At 37.6% G+C, this 18512-nt stretch overlaps 1 pseudogene; it reads left to right on the top strand.

Annotated features, from left to right (window-relative positions):
- Nucleotides 1-7242: 7242 nt before the first annotated feature.
- LOC139718786 (uncharacterized) lies at nt 7243-11754 on the top strand (annotated as a pseudogene).
- The last annotated feature ends 6758 nt before the right edge of the window (nt 11755-18512 follow it).

Genomic DNA, 18512 nt, shown 5'->3' on the forward strand with positions numbered 1-18512 from the left:
CATCTCGAGAACAATGAATATGTATGGTACGCCGACGGGGACCTAGCACCAGCGACTGGGATCAACATGTCAATAATAATGTGAGTACATTCCACAGTAAAAAGCACATGTATACTTTCAAAGGACCATCCAAGGGTTGCCGAGTAGCAGGAACGGATGTTTAAAAAGTGCCAGGTAAGGTGGCAAGAATGTAGTAACACAAGTTCATCGCTTTTTATTGTTTGCTCGAGAGTAATCAACGATAAGTCATAATAAGGTGTTTGAGGTTCTTCTCGTAGTATTTGCGAGCCCGAGTTAAGTCAGCTCCAGTCACGCTAGTATAGATTCGCACTGTCATGTCTTCCAACTCGTGAGGAACATCAGCTGGTATCTAAACACACAGAAGAGAGAAAATGGATATAAGAATGATACCATTTTTCTGAGCGTACATAAGGAATGATGAATTAACCATAAACAATTATGGAACGTTTTCATGTGTGACCGTGCATTACAAGTACAATACAAGTTGCACATCCTGATTATACGTGAGGACAACAAATAGGTTAAATAGGTCAACCTGGTCAATCTTATTATTTCTATATTTTCGAAAACAAAATTTCTTCTTCTACATTATATGAAAGTTAGGAATAAAAATGAATTTTTTGAGGTGCTGTTTTTATGATAACACTTAAAAGAATCAAGGAATGTCACTTTGGCAACTGTTTTATTTGTTAGAAGATATGTTGAGTATTTAGATTTTATTGAAAAGACTATTCATTTTTATTCTAGCATTGTAAAATGGCCTTGATCTTTCGCCAATGACCTTCGAACCCATTGTCCTAAAATTGGCAAGTGAATCACTGTCAGGCTGTTGTTGCATAAATGAAGAGTTCAGTTTCAAAACGTTCTACATCCATAATTTCAAGTTCTGAAAAAATTAATCGTTTTTTTTTTTAATTCAATTGACTTTTTTTTGGGACCATAATAGCTCTCAGTGTCAAAAGGAAATGACATTTCTCCCAGTTGTACTGATGTGTGATAAAACACTATTAAGTGCTTTTTACAAGAATCCACAGCCATGAATTTATTTCTATTTCTTTTCACGAATTTATCATTTCTATATTTTGCCTATGTACTACCTTTTGAAACTGAAAGTGAATATGTGACCATGCACCTCAAAACGAACATAAAGTCTCACACACTGATTCTACTTGAGGACTGAAAATAAGTGAAATGGGTTAACCTAGCCGAACTTGACCTTTTCATATTTTCGGAAAGAGCGGGTATTCTTTTACATTATGCTAAAATTTGGTATCATAGATAATCCCTTTTTCATTTCTGAAAAACCTTGTCCACACTCTTCACTTTCAACTCTAATAACTTTTGAAAGGATAATGCTACTGCTTTGAAAGTTGGCATTGATTATGGACAGAATGCGTTAAAGAGGCACGCTTAATTTCAGTTTAATCTGATAATCTCTTCATTGTTGTTACTCTGGTGGTTTACTTCCTGTTTTTTTTTTTGTCCTATTCATCGCACAGCCAGCACGGTTTGGTAAAGATTAAGCGCTTGAATAGACACTGTCCTTCAGAGCCTCTTTTCTCAGTTCACACTTTTCCTGAGTCTGTGCTTTCTTTCCACTATTTAGATAGGTTAGTAGAGTCCATTTGATTTAAGTTATACATCATTTTAAAGCTTAAAGTCTGCTCTTTCAGAACATGGTCTTAACTAAAAATTCATGACTGGCGACTTTTTGTTTGTTTTGAGGTGCAGGGTCACATATAGTACCAAACTTAGCCCTCTTTAATGTTCTAGGTCCATGGAGCTTTAGGGCGGAAATCCATGCAGCATAGAAGGTAATCATGGATGACAGCGCCCATATACAGGATTATTCATACTTTGACCATTTCCGAGGTATAGAGGGAAAAAATAAGTACTATTTTCTTGACCTTTGAGCTTTGACATCATGACCGAAAATTTATCTAGATGGTCTTTATCAGGTAACACATGTTCACACTAAGTTTAAAAAAATCAGACATTACATAGATATTGGGAAATGGGGAAATCTTCTTGAGCGTTTGACTTCGAATATTGACCTTGAGTATGTGCACTTAAAAGCTAATTGAAAAAAAAGAAAATCTACACACTCTTCGCTTTTGACTATCTATTTAGTTTATATATTGTCTTCTTTAAAAAAGCAGGGAAGTCCAATTCAAGCCGCAAGGACTGCTATCCAAGGTAGCCCATCCGTAACAAAAAAAACACCTTTATGATACAATAAAATATATACATACAAACATGTTATAAAGTGTACAAATATACACAATAACACACTTCGTTAAAGTTAAAAGCCTCTGTAAATAGAGAGTACAATAGGTAGATTAGATAAAGGGAGAGAAAGAAAGAGAGAAAGAAAGGTGACAGGAAGAATACATGTGTGCAACTTTCAAAGAAAAGAGAAATTAAGTCCTGCTAATAACCACTTGGATGTTGCGGACATTACTTTTAAAAAGGGGCAGTGAGGGGGAGGATTTAATAAACACGGGTAGTGAGTTTATTAAGTTTTTCTCAGGCAGTGAGACCCAATTAGTCAACAACAATAACCAATATAAGGAAGTATCAAAGTGAAATATAAATGAAGGAGTACTGGTTGTGTCAGACAGTCTGCTTAATCCTTCACATACATTATTTTCTTTTTAATATCATTGATCTGAAAAGACCAATTTCAATTCCAATTTACAAGACTGCCTAAATACTTAAAAATTTGTTACATTTTCAAAGAATCTGTCTTTTATTCTATTTTGTAAATTAACACGATCTTTCTTCCTTTTACCAGAAATGAACATAACTTTAGTTTTATCGGTATTGACAATCCATTTTCATTTAGCCATTTTACATAAAACATGAATATTATTCTGTAACTGTGTTTGGACAGCCTGTACTCCATATCCTGCGTACAATGAAACATTCGTACTAATATGAAAAGGTAGACTGTTTATGTCAGTTAATGTATGTTATACATAATAAAAGCGAGCCCATTATTGAACCCTGCGGTACACCGGAAGATACTGGAAGAAAATCACTTCTTATTCCTTTGTTTGACATACATTGCTTTATCCCTAATAAATATGATTCAAAGGATGATCATTCAATACCTTCTATCAAAAAAAAAAAGATGAAAAATAAACTGACTTTCTAGATACGAAGATCATGGGGAATGATATCAAAGCTTTCCTCATGCCGAAAAAGAGAGCACTAGTAAATCGACCTTTGTTAAAGTTACCGTATGACATTTCACAAACTTCCATTAATCACGTTGAGGTGGAATTTTTACTCGTGAAATTAGACTGCCTATTACTAAACAATTCTTCTTTAGTTAGATATTCCATCAATTAAGAATTAAATGCTCCTTGTAACGTTTCTTTAAATAATTGACAAAAGGGAAATTGTCATTAGTTCATGACTTGCGTTCGTTTTTGGAACAGTGGCTACTTAAGCCATTTTAAAGCCATCAGGGATCCGCCAAAATTGTAGTGATTGATTAAGAAGGCGCAAAATAAGAATGCCAAGAAATTCAGCACTAAGCTTTAGCAGTCGAGGGTGGAGGTTATCAAGCCCTGCAGATTTCGAGCAATCTAGGATAAGCAGTTCTTTTTTTTAAAACAAATTCAAAGGTGATCTTGTCAAATACAAAACATGATTGTACTTTACTAAGTCGTTAAATAGCATCCTCGCTGTTATGTTTCACTTCACCAGAGTCTTCTTTTCCATGAATTGATTCAGTTACTTTAATAAAAATTATTATTGTTGAACTCCGTTGCTATCTTCGAAGGATCAGATACAATATCCAAATCGATGACCACATGTGAAGATGCGTTACATTTGCTATCAGGCAAAATTCCGTTCTGTTGTTTGATTCCAAGTTGTTTTCATTCTTAAATGTTATTATAGAAATAAGCTCTTTTCAACTATTTTTAATTCAAATATTAGCTTTGTTTCTCGATGAAATATATTTCTCCCACAAATATGATAATTAATTACCTTCATGGGGAACCTTTAAGTTTCTTGCGCATGGATGCATTTTTTTTAAGGTGCTTGATGGTCAGAAAATTTCAGAAAAAAAAAATCTTTAAACTTCTTCCATTTGATCAGTAACATTCGAAAACAATGCATTCCGATCGATATATAATGAAACATTGAGGAAAGCAGTTCCATTACACGACTGAAAAGACCGAAAACAAGATACTTGAGGCAACATATTTGAAGATTTACCTTCGTTACAATGTAGCTATACTAGAGAGTGGTAACTAAACCCAATAGATTTACACCCGAGTGCAATATTATTATCCGAAAGCTGTTGAAGCAAAAATCACATCACAAAGAGTCTGACTAAAGGGGGTCACACGTGTTGGTCTCTCCATAAGCTGTTTTAATCCCAGTGATTCACCTATTTCAGTTAACCTGCCGGACAAGGAATTTTTCTGTAAGGATGTTACATTTCAAATCACCTAACAATATTATCCTATCGGAAACTGAAAATACTTGTTCTAGATTTTCCTCAAGTTCTTCAAAAAAGAGACAGAGCTATTCTGTTTTCATTACACAATACCAGCGTGTGTGTGTGTGTGTGTGTGTGTGTGTGTGTTTTTCATGCTCTTTCAAGTGGGTTAAAATGAGCTGTGAGTCGGTACAGGTTATTTTAGAGAGTATTTTTGCAAAATTCCTAGACAGCGAGATACGAAATTAATTTTCCGATGTTAATGAGGCAGAACTGCATAAGTCGACTTACGACAATGTTTTTACTAAGATGTTTTTGTTTTTTTTTTGTTTTTTTTTTACATTCCGCACAGACATGTTATATCCTAACACGCGCGTGCGCGGTCTTTGTAGCGACGAACTCACTGCGATTTGTTTTAAAGTTAATTGGATAATCGCCAGTAGACGACAGTCATGCTAAAGCAATGGGCAGTTTAATGTTTCCAGGTTAGCATGCCTGTACAGTGACGGGGCATTAAACTGAACATTGCTTGAATATGAGACAATTCTGAAGCAAATAATTTTCGCACAAGTATAGATATATAACGTACTCTTAAATGAACCCCACAAGAATTGGAACAGTCATCCCCCAGCATTCCTACTGATCAGTTACTAGCCATCCCATTCAAAGGGGATGGCTGGTAACTGATCAGTGGGAATCAGTGGGAATGCTGGGGGATGATTGTTCCTATCCTTGTGGGATTCATTCAAGAGTACATTATAAATGATTGTTGTGTGGAAATTATTTACTTCAGAACGGTCTCATAAATCAGGTAATGTGCAGTTTAATGCCCCGTCTCTGTAGAGGCATGCTAACCTGGAAACATTGAACTGTCATTACTTGAATATGAGATCGTTCTGAAGCAAATACTTATCACACAATCAATAATAGATATATAACGTACTCTTAAATGAATCCCAGAAGGATTGGAACAATCATCCCTGTATTCCCACTGATTCCAACTGATCAGTTACTAGCCACCCCCCTTAAGTAGAGGGTAAAACACTACTACTGGTTCTACCCTGGTACTGTAGTATTAGTGTAATACGGTACTGCACAAACTAGACCTAGGGTCTATTTTCTATTTCGAGTGGAGCTGTATATAAACCTTTAGCCAGGCCTAATATTCTTTAGTTTAAATGGAGTATAGGATTAGGGCCTACAGTCCATAGGGTCTAGGCCTACTCTTACTTGGGCATAAAGAAGGAACGATGGGATCTGTATCGCATGCAGATCCCTCTATACCACTCTATTCTGTCTCTAACTATAGATAGTCTAGTGTAACGTTAGGCCTGAATAGACAACGGTCTAGACGGCCTGCAATGTAGTACAATGTAATATCTTTACAATAGAATTTCCTAATAGTGATTTCTTGACTCAATATCTGGGGCAGTTCTATCAGCCAAAACTGCGTATCTCTAGGAGATACGCAGTTCTGGCTGATAAGCACGTGATTAACCACGAAAAGAGATACTTAATTCTGGCTGATTAAACACGTGCTTATCAGGCGATTAAGTTTTTTTGTCGTTGAGGAGAGTTCGATCAACAGTCTCAATAACAGTAGAAAGTCCACTTTCGTCATAAACACATTCATCTTTGAGAACGTCAGCTGTACGGTTGGCGGAGCACCAGTACTCCCATGTCAGACTCTACTCTTCATACTGGTTGTTTGGGGGTTTTACATCTGTTTTTGATTGTTTTTGTTTTGTGCTGTTTTGTTGTTGTTGTTTGTCCGTTTTTCTGTCTCGTTCCCTGCACAGAGCAAAGCTTGTTGCGAGATTTTGTACTTGAATAGATCCCTACATTTGGAGCCTCCTTTTCTCAGTTATCTCTTTTCGAAAGTTTCTACTTTTATGGTTTCAAGCTTAGAAAATGGTTTTTACAATATATCCTTCACTTATTAAACCCCTGTCTCAATGATAAAGGTTCTACAAAAACTTGTCGTTAGCACACGGGTAGACTGCATTGGTGATCCTGCATCAAAAAACCACCATAAGTCGCCAGACATTGATCTTAATTAAGGGCAGATTCTAAGAGAGCACACTGTAAGCTTTAAATCATACATAATCTATAATAGAGGAAAGAAAGCACATACTCAGGAAAGGTGTGAACGGAGAAAAGAGACTCTTTAACTGTAGAGCGTGACTCCTGCGCGGCAAAGGTCCCTTTGGTTGATTTTGTGCATCATTTTAGTAAACTGAATTGTGTTCGAATTTCAATTTCAATTCCAGAGTATGATTTGGATGGATAAAAAGGTAATAATGACTTAAATGCACCAATTGTAATTGATGAAGTCATTAAGATGGTTTAGAAGTTAAGGAATAATAAGGCATGTGGTATTGATTTGATTAGGAATGAATTCTTAAAACATTGTTCAAGTCGTGTTTTGGATTGTATTATAATGTACTTTAATATAATTTTGTAAAGGGGTTTAGTTCCAAAAGACTGGTGTCTCGGTACTATAGTACCAATTTTTAAGAAAAAGAGAAGGGATACAGATCCATATAATTATCGTGGAATAACACTGTTAAGCTGTTTGGGGAAGTTATTCACTTCTATTTTGAATCATAGGAAAACAACTTACCTTTATAATCAAGGTATGCTTGGAAAAAACAAGCTGGCTTTCGGGCTGGATATTCTACAATGGATCATGCCTTTGTTTTGAATATTTGTCTAAACGCAAACGAATTTATTGTGCATTCATTGATTTTAAGAAAGCCTTTGATATGGTTGATAGGGTATCACTTTGGCATAAAATGTTGAGGTCTGGGGTGGATGGTAAGGTGTTTACAGTTATAAAGAATATGTCTGCTCAAGCCATATCTTGTGTATTAGTAGATGGTCAACATTCTGAGGCTTTTCAGTGTAATGTTGGTGTACGGCAGGGTGAAAATTTATCGCCTCTGCTTTTTGCATTATATCTCAACGATTTTGAATCGTTCTTGAGTTGCCGTTTCAAGGGACTACAGTTTTTGTTTGAAAAAGTTTGTGTTGATATTTTAGACAAAGAAGTCAATGAGGATATTTTTATACATTTATATACATTGTTGTATGCAGACGACACTCTTATTTTAGCCGACAGTGCAGAAGAGCTTCAGTTGGCTTTGAATGCATTGCATCAATATTGTATAGATTGGAAGTTAAGTGTCAATACTACAAAAGCTAAAGTCCTGATTTTCTCAAGAGGCAAAGTACGAAACTTTCCATTGTTCAGTTTTGGTGAACACAAACTTGATGTAGTGGATGATTTTGTTTATTTAGGTAGTCAATTTAATTACAATGGAAGTTTAATGAAGGCTATTTCTAAACAGGTGACACAGGCAAGGAAATCACTTTCTTCTATGTCACTAAAGGTTCAGAAACTCAAGCTTCCTGTGGATATTCAATGCGAACTGTTTGATCAGTTAGTGTTACCAATACTATTGTACGGGTGTGAAGTTTGGGATTTTGAGGATTTGAGTCAAATCGAAATTTTTCATGAGAAATTCTTGAAATCGTTGTTATGTGTAAATAAATTTACACCAGATTGTATGGTATATGCAGAAACCGGGAGAACACGACTGGCTAATATTATTAAACATCGTATGGTTAGCTTCTGGCTGAGGATCATAAAGGCTTCTTCTGCTAAATATTCATTCAGGTTTTATACACCCCAAAGATTAATAAGTCAACAGGACGTGACCTTTGTATTTAAGTGGATATCTCATAGTGAGGAAATTTTAAACAATGCTGGTCTGGGTGTTGTATGGTTAAGAAAAGGGGAAGAATTTAGTAATAACTGGATATTGAGTACCTTGAAGCGGATATTAAGTGATATGTCTAAACAGGATTTGATGGCAAATTTTTGGTCAAATAGATTATGTTTAAAGTATAGGATTTTTAAGACGAATAGTCTCTTTGAAAGATATTTAGTCCAGTTGAGAAAGAGGGATAGAATTACATTGAGCCGTTTTAGATGTAGGTGAAATCAGTTGCCAGTTAATAATAGAAGATTTGTACAGTCATTTGTGACACTGCACCTCAAAACAAACAAAAAGTCGCCAGACATGCATTTTTAGTTATGACCATATTCTGAAAGAGCAGACTTTAAGCTTTAAAATGATGTATAACTCAAATCAAATGGACTCTCCTAACCTATCTAAATATTGGAAAGAAAGCACAAACTCAGGAAAAGTGTGAACTGAGAAAAGAGGCTCTGAAGTACAGTGTCTATTCAAGCGCTTAATCTTTACCAAACTGTGCTGGCTGTGCGATGAATGGGACAAAAAACAGGAAGTAAACCACCAGAGTAACAACAATGAAGGGATTATCAGATTAAACTGAAATTTAGCATGCCTCATTAACACATTCTGTCCATAATCAATGCCAACTTTCAAAGCAGTAGCACTATCTTTTCAAAAGTTATTAGAGATGAAAGTGAAGAGTGTGGACAAGATTTTTTTTCAGAAATGAAAAAGGGATTCCAAAGACACACCTAATCACACTATTCTATCAAAAATGTTCGAGATAAACTGCTAAAAAACACACTTTCCTGTCCGTTTTATGATACCAAATTTTAGCATAATGTAAAGGAAGACCCGCTCTTTCAGAAAATATGAAAAAGTCAAGTTCGGCGAGGTTGACCCATTTCACTTATTTTCAGTCCTCACGCAAAATCAGTGTGTGCGACTTTATGTTCGTTTTGAGGTGCACGGTCACATTTGATGAAAGGGATGTTCAATGCCCTTGTTGTGATAGACATGAAACGGGTGATGAATTTCACTATGTTTTTGTATGCCCCTTCTTTGAAAAGGAAAGACAGTTATATTTAAGCAAACATTATTTGGTTAAACGTCCTTGCTCATTACAACTGTCCAGATTAATTTCATGCTCGCATTTAGGACAGCTTAAAAGATTAGTATTATTTGTGAGGCTGATCATGTCATACTTTGCAAGTTTGCAGAAGCCTGAACAAATTGAGTGTACTGTAGTCAAGAAAGAAAATATTGTAACTTGTAGTGGTAGAACAATTAAGCATCCAGTGATACTCGATCTCTAGTACATATTTTGTAGTTGTATGTCACAATTGTTTGGTCGTATGGTTCATACGATTAGTTAACCTTGCTTGCCAATTTGTATATCACTGTATATATGTTTAGTAGGTATAGACTATTTTATATACATCATTGTAATATATCACAAACATGTATTCTTTATTAGATATCTTGTATCTATGTGTTGTACTCTCATACCCCGGAATGGGGTCGGAAGAGTCGAATAAAATCTAAAATCTAAAATCTAATTCAAGCCTGTAATCTTTGCCAAGCCATGCCAGTTGTGTGACAAATGGAGCCCCTCCCCCCCCCCCCCCCCAAAAAAAAGGGGGGGGGTTGTTAACCTTTGGAACAACACCAATGAAGGCATTATTGGAACAGGATGAAATTAAGCAGGCTCTATCAACTCTTTTGACAACCATTAATGTCAATTTTGCCAGCAGTAGCATTTTTTCCCAAAAGTTATTAGAGTAAAGAGTCATGTGCAAAGGATTTCAAAGAAATCCAAGGAGGCTTCTGTATCATACCTGATCATACTACTCTACAAAAAAAAAAAAAAATGTTTTTCCAATCATTTTAGGATCTCAAACTTTAATTTGAGTACGAGAAGAACAGTTCTTTCAGGAAATATGAAAATGTCAAGATTGACCCATTTTAAGTTTATTGAGACTTCACGTATATCAAGGGTTGCAGCTTTTTGTTCGTTTTGTGATTCACGGTCACATTTAAAGTTATCATGACTGATTCGGAAATCCAAACAAAATCTATGTCAGAATTAAATCTCTCTCATAAAATTTACCTTTTGTGGCGTTAATGGCTCCGCCTCTTCATTCTCCTGGGACTTTTTGTAGACTGGAATTTCATGAAATGGATTTTTGCTTCCCATGCCGTAATCAAATATGGATACCTGTAACAACAACGAGTGCATGTACATTTAGCATAATTATACATTGATGCTATGTAACACTAAAGTAAGCGCATTTAACAAAAATAAAACACATGCCTTCTTGTCATACACATACATAAAACATGAATGCATGCATTTTTTACCATCTTATTGGTTGAATTAAGATATGATATTTTCACGGAGGTTAGAGTGAAGGATAAGGATTATGATAATGCATGTAACTCAATTTTCACAAAAGTGTGGGTTAGCACTATATTGCACCGACCCCTTCATTTATATATGACACAGAACATGGAATAAGTGCAACCAAGAGTGACCTTTAGGTTGTGTAAATATCTCATGTACAGGCTCTATGTTTCTTTTTATAGTAATAGATAAGATTCATCTTTTCGTCAGCATTGGTGTACAAAGATCTAGTTACACCGTTCAATTCGTATACATACCGCTACGAACAAACTATCCTTGTTCCACACTTTCTTGTCTTCAGGTTGGGCGTTATCGTCTGCAACAAGATATTTTCTTATTTCCTTCGGATCATACGACCGTACCTATGAGGATATAACGCCATGAAAAGACTATAAACATCTGTCCGTTTGTTTTTGAATTTTCTCCGAAAATACGTTTTTCCTACATTTTATTATTTCGAGGATTCCTTTGTATTTTAAAATGGGAAAGAATATGTAGTTTTAAAAATCTTAACAAGGGTTAGTTTTCAGACTGTAATTGAAAGGATTTTTTTTTCCTACGAAGAATATGTTGGGGTCTCTCATTATAAAACATGTAAAAGGATAATCCAGTCCTTAAATGAAATGAAGTTTGTAACTGACAGTATACTTTAAGATTTTTAATGTTTTGGTATATGTTTTGGTATATGTTAGTGTTCTCTGAGGTAAATTATATGTATAGGACCCATATTTTCTCTATCTCCTCTTTCATCCTTTAAAATAACAACAACAGTATACGCGCAGAAAAACATAGAAAATGAAAAAAAATAGTTCATAATTTTCATCGAAAATCCTGATGATTATCAATGTATTATATACTATATGAAGAATTATTTAATTGAGTTTATAGAACTATAAAGTTATTTCAAAGGAATTTTTGCACATGGGGGAACAGAATCTTATTCATGATGTAAGGCACAAAATTAAATGTCACAAAAAGGACATGTTGTTTTCATTCGGAACTGCCCTTTAATGTAACAAAGACAAAAACTTCACTCAGGATTTTTTATTGTGTTGAATTTATCTTTTTTTATTGTTACAGGGAAAGCATTTATGAAGAGCACGCAAGAATGACAACTGGGTATTTTTTGCATCTTTTTTGTTTTTACACGTGTGCATTCGAAGGATAAAACGTAGTTGTGCACTCATGTCTAAACTTTACCTTGATATTGACCTACCAGGTTGATAGTGATTTAAATTACCTCTATTGTGGTCTAAAAGCCATTACATTTTACGCAAGTGTTCTTTGAGAAATATAATCTTGATAAAGTTACTTTCTTTTATCTTTTATTCTAAGTATGGCTTACACTCTGAATGGAAATTGAGCTCACATAAGTTAAAATCAAAGACGTAATATAATAGGATAAAACGAATCTGTTTAAATTCCTTGAACTCATATTTAAAAAATGAAACTTCTTGACAATAAGAATACGAACGGGTAAATCACAAGATTAATACGCAGCAAAAAACTTGGATAACCTAATCTCATGACATTTTGAAATTAAAAACATTATTCAAAATTTGATAAGATTTCGAATGATGATTAGTGCTCGGAAATATAATCATCCAAAAAAAAATGTATCTTCAAACAAACAAAAAAATTCGAATGAGGTTCGTTATTCCAACCATAACCTTTTCAAATTGGGAAGTCGAGGAAAAAGACTCATTTCGGTTTAAAATTACGTGATGTGATAAATGTCTGAAATCTGTTGGGGGGGGGGGGGAGAGGGGATTGAGTTTATCCCTCGCCTCGCAAGTTCATATTTCCACCAACATTATCTCTAACTCTCACGTAACGCTCCCCGCCTCCCCCCCAAAAAAAAAAACAAAAAACAAAAAACAAAAACAGAGCTCTGTTGGGGAGGAGATTATGAGACGAACTTTGATTGTAATTTCACTTGCCCAAAAATAATATGTGAAAAAAAAACAGACAAATAAATCAAAGAATATCACAATTTGATCAAACAGTTTTTAGATAAAATATTGCTTGTATCGCGCATCCTCTGGGTAATACATGAACATAACCCTAAAGGAAAAACATGCGTATATGTGACCCTGCATCACAATACGAACAGAAAGTCGACAGACATGAAATTTTAGTTAAGAGCATATTCTGAAAGAGCAGACTTTAACCCGTTGAGGACGAGTCCCGAGTATACTCGGGCAAGCGTCTATGGGAAATGCGTGTTGTAGCAAAATCAAACCGTCCTCAACGGGTTAAGCTTTAAAATGCTGTATAACTCAAATCAAAAGGACTCTCCTAACCTATCTGAATATTGGAAAGAAATCACACATAGACCGGGGGCCCAGAAGATTTATTCAGCTGAAAAGGGTCACACTTTTTAATAGTCTCATCATATAGGGATGTGTCCAAGGGTCAATAAAATGCATTGCTGGCAAGTCACATCCTGTACCGTAAGCCTAGAGACCACAAAAAGGGACCCCGAAAAATGGATTTATTCAGCCGAAGGGGGTCACGGACAAAAGTTGGTGGATATTGTTCCTTTGGGTGTACTTATCATGAAAACAGCAATGCCAGCTATTTTATCCTGTACGGGGCCCCAGACAGTAGCCCAAAAGGGCCCCAGAAATATGGTGTTATTCAGCTGAAAAGGGTCACGGCTAATTTCTTTTGCAATGGAAGTAGTTCCCATCAGAGATATCCAAAACACCAATGCCAGCTATTTTATCCTGTACGGGGCCCTAGACAGTAGCCCCAAAGGGCCCCACCCCCCATAGGCCTACGTACAAACACACACAAACATTGATTTTATTCAGTTGAAAAGAGTCAGGGCTAATTTCTTTTGCAATTGAAGTAGTTCCCATCAGAGACATTCAAAACACCAATATCACCTATTTTATCCTGTACGGGGCCCCAGACAGTAGCCCCAAAGTGCCCCACCCCCCATAGGCCATACGTACAAACACACACAAACATTGATTTCATTCGTGCAGCTGAGAAGAGTCACGGCTAATTTCATTTGCAATGGAAGGAATACCCATCAGAGATATCAAAAACACCAAAGTCAGCTATGTTATCCAGTACGGGGCCCCGGACAGTAGCCCCAAAGGAGCTCCCCCCCCCCCCCCCGACACACACAAAAAGGGTCACACTTTTTAATAGTCTCATCATATAGGGATGTGTCCAAGGGTCAATAAAATGCATTGCTGGCAAGTCACATCCTGTACCGTAAGCCTAGGGACCACAAAAAGGGACCCCGAAAAATGGATTTATTCAGCCGAAGGGGGTCACGGACAAAAGTTGGTGGATATTGTTCCTTTGGGTGTACTTATCATGAAAACAGCAATGCCAGCTATTTTATCCTGTACGGGGCCCCAGACAGTAGCCCAAAAGGGCCCCAGAAATATGGTGTTATTCAGCTGAAAAGGGTCACGGCTAATTTCTTTTGCAATGGAAGTAGTTCCCATCAGAGATATCCAAAACACCAATGCCAGCTATTTTATCCTGTACGGGGCCCTAGACAGTAGCCCCAAAGGGCCCCACCCCCCATAGGCCTACGTACAAACACACACAAACATTGATTTTATTCAGTTGAAAAGAGTCAGGGCTAATTTCTTTTGCAATTGAAGTAGTTCCCATCAGAGACATTCAAAACACCAATATCACCTATTTTATCCTGTACGGGGCCCCAGACAGTAGCCCCAAAGTGCCCCACCCCCCATAGGCCATACGTACAAACACACACAAACATTGATTTCATTCGTGCAGCTGAGAAGAGTCACGGCTAATTTCATTTGCAATGGAAGGAATACCCATCAGAGATATCAAAAACACCAAAGTCAGCTATGTTATCCAGTACGGGGCCCCGGACAGTAGCCCCAAAGGAGCTCCCCCCCCCCCCCCCCCCGACACACACACCCACATTAGTTTCATTCAGCTGAAAAGAGTCACGGCTAATTTCTTTTGCAATGGAAGTAGTACCCATCAGAGATATCCAAAATACCAAAGCCAGCTATTTTATCCTGCACGGGGCCCCAGTCAGTAGCCCCAAATTGCTCCCTCCCCCCCCCCCCCCCACACACACATTGATTTTGTTCAGCTGAAAAGGGTCATGGCTACTTTCTTTTGCAATTGGTAGTAGGCATACTCATCAGAGATATCCAAAACACTAAAGCCCGTTATTTTATCCTGTACGGGGTCCCAGACAGTAGCCCCGAAGTGCACCCCCCAACACACACACACACACACACACACACACACACACACACACACACACACACACGCACACACACACACACACACACACACACACACACATTAGTTCATTCAGCCAAATGGTCACGGCTATTTCTTTGAAATGGAAGTATACCCATCAGAGATATCCAAAGCACCAGAGCCAGTTATTTTATCCTGAACGGGGCCCCAGACAGTAGCCCCAAAGTGCCCCCCCCCCCTCTCCACATACACACACCCACACACACACATACTAGTTTCATTCAGCTGAAAAGGGTCACGGCTAATTTCTTTTGCAATGGAAGTAGTACACATCAGAGATATCCAAAATACCAAAGCCAGTTATTTTATCCTGTATGGGGCCCCGCACAGTATAGCCCCAAACACGGGTAATTTCTTTTGCACTGGAAGAAGTACCTATCAGAGATATTCAACACACCAAGGCTAGTTATTTCATCCTGCACAGAGCCCTAGACAGTAGCTCCACAGTGTCCCATCCATTATACATGTACTGTGAATCAGCTGAAAATGATCTTACAAATTCTTTTGTAACGTTAATATCAGGGCCTACTGAACAGAGATATCACAAACACTAAAGCAAGTCATCTTATCCTGTATACGGGGTCCCATAGGTTACAGTAGCAAAACACTCAAGAAATTTGCAAAGGAAGCATACTTCTGTATAGTGCACAACCAAGATGACCATATTACGAAAACCAGTCGTTTCATCTTGTACTGGGCCCAGGTTACAGTAGCCATAAAGTGCCCCTCCCCCACATAATTATTATGACATCATTTAGCTGAAAAGAGTCATAGTTGTTTTTCTTTTACAATCGAAGTAGGCCTTAGTTTACATCATAGATACCCAAAACATCAAAGCCAGTTAGGTTTTCCCAGCCAATTTCGCACTTTTGTTGGTTCATTAATTTTGAGAGAAGGTTCGAATTCGTAAAATGGGTATTCAAATTGGCTGGTACCCTACGTTCATTCAAATTCGCCTTGACTTGCCGAAAAGTGTATTTCAGTCATTAAATTTCGCAAAAGACAGTCAAATTCCAAACGTGTTCATTCAAATTCAAATCATGCTATTTCTTTGTTTCAGATCTTTTTAACATGTCTTTCTATGTGTGTTTTCGTTTCATCTATAAATCACTGTTATAAAGCAGTAAAAGTGTCATATTTCTTATCTAGTATAACTGGATTTGGTTGTTCTGTAACCAGATTGGTAACGCTCCTTCTCTTTCATATACATGTCATTATAGGCCTATACGTGTACCAGTAATGCAGCTTAACTTCATTTTTTTATAGTAATGACAGCACAATATATACAGACGTATATCTCTAGAAGACATAGAAAGAATTATTAAAAAAAAAAAAACATTTGAGGATCATAACCTTGACTTCTTGTAACTGGCCGACCGCTCGTTATAAAGCGCTCGTAACGGCCAGATAATTTGTGGCTTCTTACTTCTTTGGATTCAAAAAGCACGTTAAAAAATGGTGTCAAAGTCTCTTAAACGAATACGAAAACATGAAATGCTATGATGCTTACAAAACAATAACTACGACGAAAGAAAATAAGGAAAGAGGCCAAGCATGAACGTATCTGTTTAATTGACTGCAGAACATGTTAAATTAGATGGCCAGAAATCAATTTGAATGAACGAGCGCAGCATGCAATCACGTGACTATATCATTATGAATTTATGAATGAACGGATAGTGGAATGGTACTTGTCTTATATATGGATTTCAGTTGAAAAAGTGTTATTTAGAATAAGGTTAGAGGTAATGTGAATGTTTCAAAATAAATTTGAATGAAGAGATTAATATGACATTGAACTACCATGTCATCTAGGCGAAATTTTTGCTAAATTTAATTCAACATTAAAGAATTCGATTAAAAGAGGTGCGATATTGGCCCGGATGCAGGGCCCTTGACAGGTATAGCCCCAAGGTATTCCCACCCCATATGAATTAATTGTTTTTAGGTGAAAACAGTCTTGTATGCCTATTTTCCTTGGCAGTGGAATTAACAGCTGAGATACGTAAAACACAAACCCATCCAGTTAAGGGGCCCTCAGCCAGTAGCTGGAAAGTGCTCCCGTATTATTTTATTCTAAGTGAAATGAATCATTGCTATAATTTCTTTTGCAATGGAAGTAGTACTCAAGGAGGTATCAAAAACACCGAAACCAGTTATATAGCTGTACGGAGCCCCACGGAGTGTTCCTAAAGTGTCCCCACATGTAATTCCACTATCAAGATCTGCATCCCGATCTATTCATTCTGTCAGATCGGGAGAGAGCGGCAAAAGTGTACGGGGACCGGGAGCATCGTAGCAGCAGCGTTTGGGTGATGGGGTTGGATCTGGCAATTTTACAGATCGGGAAGAAATTTTGAACTGGTTCAAAATTTCTTCCTCATCTCCCCATCAAGATTGACCTATTTTGAATCGTAGCTCAAACGGGGAGAGAGCAGTGACAGTTTAAATACCGCGGGATGAGCGTAACAATTCCAGGTTTTTCTGACCGTAGTAACAGCGGCACAAGAACGGGAAATATAGTCTAAACTAGACACCGACGACATGGTCCCGCTGCTGCGCCGCTTTCTTGATCAAAGCACGACCTTCCCGCTTTAACGACGCTCTCACTAAGTTCTCTACTCTCGTATAAAATCAAGGCCTGTTCCTACGACGCTTCATTCCTGCTTCGATAACGCTGTTGGCCGCTTTAGCTACGCTGTTCCTACGCTTTCCCAGACTCAATTATGCACGTCTTCCGCTCTCGCCGCTCTAAAATCGAACGTAGCCGATACGCTGGAAAATGTTTGCCAGAACAGCAAAACTGATGATGATGAGGAGGACGCGTTGTCGTTGTCGCGAAAATGAAGACGAAGGAGCGCATATTTAAGAAGAAGAGATGCACACAATAAAGAGAATAAAGCAAAACACTTTGGAGCTACTGTACGGGACCCCGTGCAGGATAACATATCTGACTTTGGTTTTTTGATATCCGATGGATACTACTTCCATTGCAAAAGAAATTAGCCGCGACCCTTTTCGGCTGAATGAAACCAATATGTGTGTGTGTGTGTGTGTGTGTGTGTGTAGGGGGCACTTTGGGGCTACTGTCTGGGGCCCCGTACAGGATAACATAACTGGCTTTAGTGCTTTGGATATCTCTGATGAGTACTATACTTCCGATTGCAAAGAAAGTAGCCGTGACCCTTTTCAGCTGAATAAAATCAATGTGTGTGTGTGTGTGGGGGGGGGGGGGGAGGGGGAGGGGGAGGGGGTAAGGGGACAATTTGGGGCTACTGTCTGGGGCTACTGTCTGGGGCCCCATGCAGGATAAAATAACTGGCTTTGGTATTTTGGATTTCTCTGATAGGTACTAATTCCATTGCAAGAGAAATTAGCCGTGACCCTTTTTCAGCTGAATGAAACTATTGTATGAGTATGTGTGTTGGGGGGAGGGCACTTTGGGGCTACTGTCTGGGGCCCCGTACAGGACAAAATAACTGGCTTTGGTGTTTTGTATGTCTCTGATGGGTACTACTTCCATTGCAAATGGAATTAGCCGTTACTCTTATCAGCTCAATAAAGTCAATGTGTGTGTAAAAGAATCACTGCTATA

This window comes from Diadema antillarum, unplaced genomic scaffold, assembly GCF_040938485.1.
Source record: "Diadema antillarum isolate AM-2024a unplaced genomic scaffold, OU_Dant_1.0 scf00000099, whole genome shotgun sequence".
In the NCBI taxonomy this organism is placed as follows: domain Eukaryota; kingdom Metazoa; phylum Echinodermata; class Echinoidea; order Diadematoida; family Diadematidae; genus Diadema; species Diadema antillarum.